This window comes from Pteropus vampyrus, unplaced genomic scaffold (assembly GCF_000151845.1).
Source record: "Pteropus vampyrus isolate Shadow unplaced genomic scaffold, Pvam_2.0 Scaffold7, whole genome shotgun sequence".
NCBI classification, from domain to species: domain Eukaryota; kingdom Metazoa; phylum Chordata; class Mammalia; order Chiroptera; family Pteropodidae; genus Pteropus; species Pteropus vampyrus.
In genome coordinates, this window is record NW_011888788.1 from 12421059 (window position 1) to 12429523 (window position 8465).

An 8465-nucleotide genomic window follows, 5' to 3' on the forward strand; every position below is an offset into this window, starting at 1 on the left:
GCCTAAAACCTCAGTTGACTCATCTGTAAAATGGGAACCACAAAAGTACTTATTCTAAAAAGTTATTAATAAGATTAAATGAGATTATGCATATAGTGCTACACTATAAGCATTCAATAAAAATAATATTTCAAAATACTGTTAATAATATTCTACTATTATTTAGAATGTAAGAAAAATCCCTTCTATCCAGAATACTCTAATTGAACTTATACATCTGAAGTTAATTTAACAACGGACAACAGTCCAGAAAGGCAAGGAATTTAGTGATAAAACCTGTAGGGCAGAGACAAACAAGATTTTAATAGTTGAAAAAGAATGGTCAGTTCAGGCTGAGATTAGGCTTATTCCTGGTTTAAATATGTCGAAGTGTTATTAAGTATAGAACAACTTAAAATTATGTATATTACATATAATCTTTTTATTTTAAAAATATATTAAATACAAAATTAATATGTGGATACTTCTAACTTCTAAAGGTAATTTCAAGTAATACAGATTTTTCCTTTATTGTGTAACCAAATCTCACTCTTCTCCCCAGATGTGATCACTATTATCAGCAGGGATAAAGTTCTTGAAGTTTTTGTTCTTCTATTCATTTTTGTTTAAATATTCTAAAGCTTTAAAATATTGTGGTCAATATGAGTAGAAGACTGGTCAGCAAAGGAAGAGGACCTTGGTAGCGTCAACTGCAGATTTCCTTAAGTCAATGAATGGTATTTTCAGAATACCAATGTAACATTTCCTTATTGTTATCAAAGTGACAATAATAAGGAAATGTCACAAAATAACCATTTGTGACTATTATGTTGGTTAGTTGTTCCTTTTATCAATATGAAATACTTCTTGTCCCTTTAATGCTTTCTGATTCAAATTTGCCTAGAAATATTGCTCATAAACTCTCTTTTGGTAGCATTTATTTAATACAGCCTTAATAGCTATTTATCTTCAACATTTTGACATGGTTATATTATAGACATATCTCTTGTTACTAACATAGCATTGGGCTTCTTTAGTTTTTCTTTAGTCCTGTGATTTTTTTTTGTGCTATGTTTTGGGTGTTCTCATTCTCTCCACTCATATTCTATTCTCCTAAAATTCTTATGATTTTTTTGTCTTCTTGCCCTGGATTCTGGCAGAATTCCTTACCTTTATCTCCCAGGCCACTAATTTATGTTACATCAATGTCTATTTTATTGTTCAGCCTATTACTTAGTTTTAAACTTCAACAATACATTTAAACAGTTTTCTAAATCTCTAATTGATCTGTGTGTGTGTGTGTGTGTGTGTGTGGCTACAATATCCTTTTAGATTTGTCTGAGAAGAGAGATTATAATCATTCTAAAATCTTCTGTTTACTCTATTAACTCTGCTTCTTAATTGTTGAGTTTGATACCCATGTTGTTGACCCACTCAAATGTTTATCCTGATTTTCTATTGACTCTGTGAATATTGTCTGTTTGCCATGGCCCCCCATTAATTATTATGCTGGATGAGGGAGATCTGCTTCTGGTTGGGGTGGACTGCAGAAACTCTCCAGGTTTGGGAGTAGAAGGGAGACACAGAATGTGTTGTTAAACAAGGCATACCATCTGGACATGAATAATTTCTAGTACTCTTTGGTCACAATCTTCCTGAGTATTGTCCTATCTTTTCCATACAGATGCTGGATTCAGTTCTTCTGTTTCGACTAAGCCAGTCCTATTGAGCACTGACTATCCCTGCAGAGATGTGGAAGGGGAAGTAAGGTCAACTGTTTGGCTTGTTTCTTGACCATATCTCAACCAATGATCCAGAAGCTACCCCTTCCAGGATATCTCTTTCTCCAAATTTTGCCAGTTCTGGGCTAGAAGCACCCAGGAAGACACCCTACATTTTATAGAAGTCCTCTCTTATATGGATTTTCACTTTTTTATATACAATCTCAATTTTATTCTGGTCTACCAAAAACATAGCTTCTCGTTTTCCAACCTGATTATGCATTTTAAAATATATATTTCTCCTACAATTTCTAAGATTGTGCAATGAGAAGGAGACATTACAAATATTGTCAGTAGCCTATCTCTTTCTGAATAGACTTTAAAAATGTTTTTTTTTTAAAGGTTTGTTCTCAAAGAGCACAGGATAGTGTTGCATTTATTTATTACAAGGAGTTATCTTTATATTCTATCAGAGTTATATTTTAACTCCTTGAAAGCATATTGCATTATACAGATACTCTTGTTAAAACAGAAAACTTTGAAAAATGCAAAGGATTATCTTGGCAGATATCCACAGTAAACAGAGCTCTGGCTCAAAGAGATCACAATATGCAGTCTCACAGATGAATGACCCTGTAAGAAGAGGCATAATTCTGCATCTGCCAGCATTGTGTGTATATGTGTGTGTGTGTGTGTGTGTGTGTATGTATGTATGTGTACATGCCTGTGTACGCTTTTAATAGCTTGCAATTTTATGATAATTAATGACGAGTTGTTGGTCAAGATTTGAAATTCAATTAGGAAATAAGTGTAATGAGAACTTGCATCTATCCCATGAAAAATATTCTCCTAGGAAGAATCTTGAACTCACTTCTTCTATGCTTATCATTCATTCTTACACTCATTGTATGAGTTCATTTTTGTTTTGCAGTGAACCACTCCAACTATTAGGAACTTAAAACAACAGCCATTTATTTAGCTCAAGAGTTAACTGGTGTTCTGTCTGGCCTGCGCTTGTCTGAGCTCAGTGGGACTCATTTATGCATCTGTAATTAGTGATTTGGTTGAGGGCTGCCTGGACTATTAGCTGAGGTGACAGGAGCAAATGATCTGGCTGGCCACGTGTCTCTCATCATCCAGGATACCTTCTGATCCTTAACTTGGAGGCTGGGTTCTACCAGCAGCAAAAAGGCAAATCCCAAAGTATAAGACTCCTTGAAGCCTCAGTTAGCCTCACTCTTGTTAATGTTCTATTGGTCAAAACTAATCACAAGGTAAAGAATATATTCAAGGGTGAATGAGTGAAAGAATTTGTGACCATTTTGCAACTTACAAGTCCTATTTTAATTAATTCTAATAATCTAGTTTATCTGTGTAAAGTTTTCTCCACAAACTTGAAGGTCTTAAGAAAAGTGTCATGGGGAAGTTACGAGATTTACATTGGAAGTTCTTATTCTGAAGTAACATAAAATTGGGTAGGAAAACTGAGTTTTAGACCCAGGGTCAGGGCCGAGCGGATCATGTCGCTACACCAAATGTCAGTGGTATTGCTGACAGAGAAGGGAGGGTTCGATGGTGAGATGCCTAGATGGAAGAATGCACAAGAGGCAGACATGAGAATGAAATGGCAGGCATCAACTTTTTTGTGAGGTGTGCAGTTCTGTTTCTGGAAGTGCAGTTCTATTGAGGGGAGCACAGTACTGTGCACACTTCTTCTGCTCTCCAGGGGACCGCATGGCTCCTCACATAGCAGAGTACAATAGTGGCCTTCAGCCACACATGTGTAATACAATAAGCTGAATTATGTTTACATATTCCTAGCTGCGGGCCTGGATCACAGCCAGTCCTTGGACCAGCTAGACCTTGGGCCAGTCAGGCTTTGGATCAGCCAGGCCTTGGATAACAGCCAGACCTTGGATCACAGTCAGACCTTGGGCCAGCCAGGCCTGGCATCCACACTCAGCCCACTATTTTTTTTTTAATCAATGTGATTTTTGGCAAATCGTTTAGTTTCAGAGTTAGATTTTTTAACATTTAAAATAAAAGGATTGAATTGAATTATCTCTGAGCCCCCTCTTCTCATTCAATAATTAGTAAAAAAGGAATTTGATATAAAGTAGACAAAAACAAACAGCTTTATCTGGAAGAATTTACAAAAAACACACATTCTTGTGCATCCAACAGCAGTACTGGAATTTCTATTCCAAGAATATGAGGCCGTAAATATTCCTGGATTTGGACTTTGGATACTTAATCCCCAAAGAAAAACTTTCATCTTTTCTCAAACTTGCTCCTACCTGTCCACTCAGATTTGACCAGATTTACTAAGAAGAAGTCAAACCATTGGATTGGGTTTTACCTTCTTGCCTTGCTATTCTGCTCTCTCATCTTAAATTAACTATGACCACATTGAGGCTGACTGTATCTTATTCATTCTTTTTGTTCCTAGTAGTTAGTATAGTGTGACATGTTGATCATCAATAAACATTGGTTGAATGAATAGAATAAAATTGAGTTGGTTGTCCACACTGAGTAGAAGAATAATATGTTTCTCCAAAGAGTGAAACAGCATATGTTTTTGGGGGAAAAATGGAAAACAGTGGAGATTGCATCTCTAGCCCAAATGAGAAGTTTTCCACCTTCAACATGAAAGTTATCTGATTTGCTGAGGCCATGATAGGGGGAAAGCAAGTTGCTCTGTAAGGTGGATAAAACCTTGCATCATTCTCCAGGACACAAATCAGAGATCCCAATCTGTTTGGAATAAAGAAGGCAGTAAGGAAATGAAAGTTCAGCTACCACCTGGGCATCAGTGATCTTGAACATTAAAGTCACTTAAACCACAATTCTTTAAGGCTGAGCTTAGAACTGGGGCCAGCCCTGCCAGCAGCAGGGAGGCAAATTTATTCATACAACCCTATTGGTCTACATATGCATGTTCCAGCCCATCTCCCATCAACAGAGTGAGTACCAGGAAGGAAACAGGAAGCAGAGAACAGCCCCATCATGTTTGTCTTAAAAAACCAGCATTTGGATAATTAGCAGGTGATCACAGATTTTTTAAGTCATTGACTTTCCATCCAAAGTCTGTCATTATTCTGTCTTGGGTTTTGGCCAAGATTATCTCTGAAGATAAAAGATGGAATAAGCAAACTCACATTGGACTTTGGGGTTTCTGCCCTTTAACTTAAGCAACAACAACAATAACAAAAAAATAGCAAAGAAGAAAATCCTTGTTATTTTTATTGACTCACAATAGAACTACTAAATTTAATGCAAGATAACTTATTGATTAACCCAATAAAGTAGGTAGTAGAAATCAGTCTTGCAGAGGAGAAAATATCTGATTTGAGAAAAGATATATTCAAGATATTCTTGTTCATTTTAACCTCAAAGTGTGACTAGTAATAAAAATTTGAGACCGTAAGCTTCTGATTAAAATTGATTTAGGGGTAGCCTTACCCAAAGCCAGAGAAATGCAATAGAAATCCTCATTATCTTTCTTGCATGCTTGTTCTCCAATTAATTAATTAACCCTTAATTGTTCCACAAAATATTCTTGTGAGTGAGGAACCTGGTGAAGTACTGCCATTTTAATGAGATGAAACATGAGGCAATGAGATGTAAAATTATCTCTTAAGTCACAGAAAGAATCCATGTTAGAACTCAGTATAGAATGCATGTCCTCCCAGCTTCTGTGAAAAGAGGGGCTTCTCTTCATTCTCAGATGGTTTCTCTTCATTCTCTACCAAAGAAAGCCTTTTTAACTTAAACCAAGAAGGACTTAGACTCTGCACCAAATAATCTGCAGCTTTTCAAGACAAGCAGCTACAATGCTGTGTAGTACAGCACCTGGATTTGAATATTTATAAAGAGTTTGAAAAGAAGAGAGAAAAATTATTATATAGGAACATACAATGTTCTTTATCTTCTTATGACTGATTGCATCTGAACTATTTATTTTCCTGCCTTCAAAAGAGATCTAGAAATTCGAAGCTGGGAACACATTTTCAATGCTTTTTGCAGGCAATGCATTGTGATTGCTCAGCCATATTCACATTCTTTTAAAATATTTTGAAATGGTTCTTCCAAATCATCTCGAGGGATTGAAGTAAATGAATGTTTGGGGGGATATAATACACTCCTGGGTCCAAAAGCTCTTTATTGCAAGATTAAGAAGACAAAGAGAAATTATAACCAGAATAAATCCGGAAAACCTGGAGTAGGTGCTCTTAATAAATTGGCAGATAGACCATGAAATCCCATCTGAAGAGCACAAACAACTTGGCTCCATGGTGTTACCTTCATTCAAATTCATGGTAGAATAAATCACCAGTGTCTGAAGTACCACAGAGAGAGTATGAGTGTGACAGGCACAGAAGGAATTACTGAAGACATGAATCCAGCTTTGTGTGGCAGGGTTACTGAAATCCACTTTATTTAATTTTGAACCATTCAGAGCCAGAAAGAAAGAAAAATACAATATAAGCAGATGTTTCCTTTTCAGTGTTTTTAGCATACACTCTGGGCCTTTAGACACAGTTGCTTCCCTTGGTCCACACAAGCCATCATTGTATTGCAGTTGGTAGGCTGTTGGATAACAAACAACATGGGGAGATTGTTTTAGTATCGTTCCTTCACTGAACTCCAAGGGCATTCAGGGATTAGACCCTTTTTGTGAATCCTGATGTTGCCTGGGAAAAGGAACCTTCTAGCCCCAGCTTAAGAGCGATGAAGTTAATTAAACTCCCATGATCTTCGTCAGAGAATCGAATTGTCTTCTCAGCTATTATGGCTGAATTGTGTGCATGTATACTCCAATTCATATGTTGAAATCCTAACCCCCAATACCTCAGAATGAGACTATATTTGAAAATAAGGCCATTAAAGAGATAATCAAGTTAAAATCAGGCCCCTAGATTGGGCCCTAATCCAGTCTGACTGGTATCTTCGTAAGAAGAAGAGATTTGGACACAGACATCAGAGATGTGCCTATGCAGAGCAAAGGATCAGGTGAGGACCTAACCATCTGTAAGCCAAGGAGAGAGACATTGGGAGAAACCACATCTCCAAGGACTTCCAGCCTCCATAATTGTGAGAAAATAAAATTCTACTGGTTAAGCTACCCCATCTGTGGAGCTTTGTTATGGCAGCCCAAGCAGACTAAGTCCCCAACTCTTGACCCTGCCTGCTGTTTGCATTCACCTGCAGTTGAACAGACCGCCTATGCCCAGGCACACAAAAGCAGCTTGAAAATTTTGTCAAATGACTGACTGAATGAAAATAATGGACATCTCTCCCTTTAGTTTCCTTGTTTCTCTAAAATAGAAGTAGTTATAGTAACTCTACCACAAGGTTGTGGTTTGAAGTACCCGCCAAGTACTTAGAACACTGTGGCCAACACCCGGTAAACCCCATAAAAGTGTTTGTGCTTATGATGTTTACTATTAAGCTGGGTAGTAGTTTTCCTCTTTTGGTGGCTTTATAGACAATGATTCTTAAAGCAGGGAGTGAGATACATTCTTGAGCACCATGAGAATTTTACTTTATGCATTTCCAATAGAACTCAGCTGTTTTTCTCTATTATACTCAATTGCTTTGTGGACCAGATAATCACAGAATTTAGAAGTGGATGAGCCAGGTCTCATCACATCTGGTTCATCCTTTAATAGTTGGATTAGGTTGTTTTATGACTGTTTGGTGTTTTATATTAGTGGTGGGAATAGAGCGTGGGAGGAACAAACTGATATTCTCTACTTTTCCCCACTCCCATGTCCAGGCAATGCCTTAGACCCAAAACAGGCAGGACTTGTGCATTGCAAAGTAGATGGGAAGCCAAGTTCATACTGAAATGCTTGAAGTATAATGAGTGATAGAACTGGCATGAGTTTTGTCTTAACTCTTCCACTATCAACTAGGTTTTACTTTTCTTTGCTCAAAAACTTCTTTAGCTTCATGCGATTACCCTTAGATATTTCCCCTCCCTCCTAAATAATCTCCTGCAGTAAAAGCCCCCAAGTAGGGCTAACAGAGCAAACTTTTGTGCTTTGTCTCTGTTTCATGATTATGGAGCCCATCTACTGCATGCCCCATTAATCTCTCAAACCAGCCTCAGACTTGGGCTGCACTGATAGTGTTTCCAATTTCAACCTGTGTGCCGTCCATGAAGCTTTGTTTATGCAGCTGACACTGTCTTAGAGGGCTCGTGGCCTTTTTGTGTCCTTGTGTCATTTCCATTTCATCACTGCATTAGTATTAATTTGTGATTTCTCATTGTTGATTATCAATATATTTGCCCTGTAGCCCCTTTAGGTCAGGAGTTTGTGGAGCATGTGCCTGGCATAATTCGCATTTCCTATAACCTGTCCCTACACGTGAGCAGAGAGTGCTTAATAACTAAGTGATGGGATGGGAGGTGCTGGTCACGTGTCCATTTCTACCTTTTATCCTATTGCCTATTTGCAGTCCCTCTATTCTTTATTTTCTCCCTCATTTTTTCTTTTTCTGAGCAGTCAGTATAGTGGAGCACATTGAAATTGACAAGTATGCCATTGAGAGGGAGAGTTTTAAATTTTAAATTTTAAAATCTGTGAGCTGCCAGAAAAATTAAGCAGGGCAAATTCAGCTATTAGGTGGGTAGGGACACACCGCACCAAGGATAGGTGAGCTCACAGCAGCAGCCATAATAAGGAGACTTGACAGATGCCAACGAAGGAGGAGGAAAAAGGGCACTTCTCGCAGCCCAGCCAACTGTCAGCCCTGAAA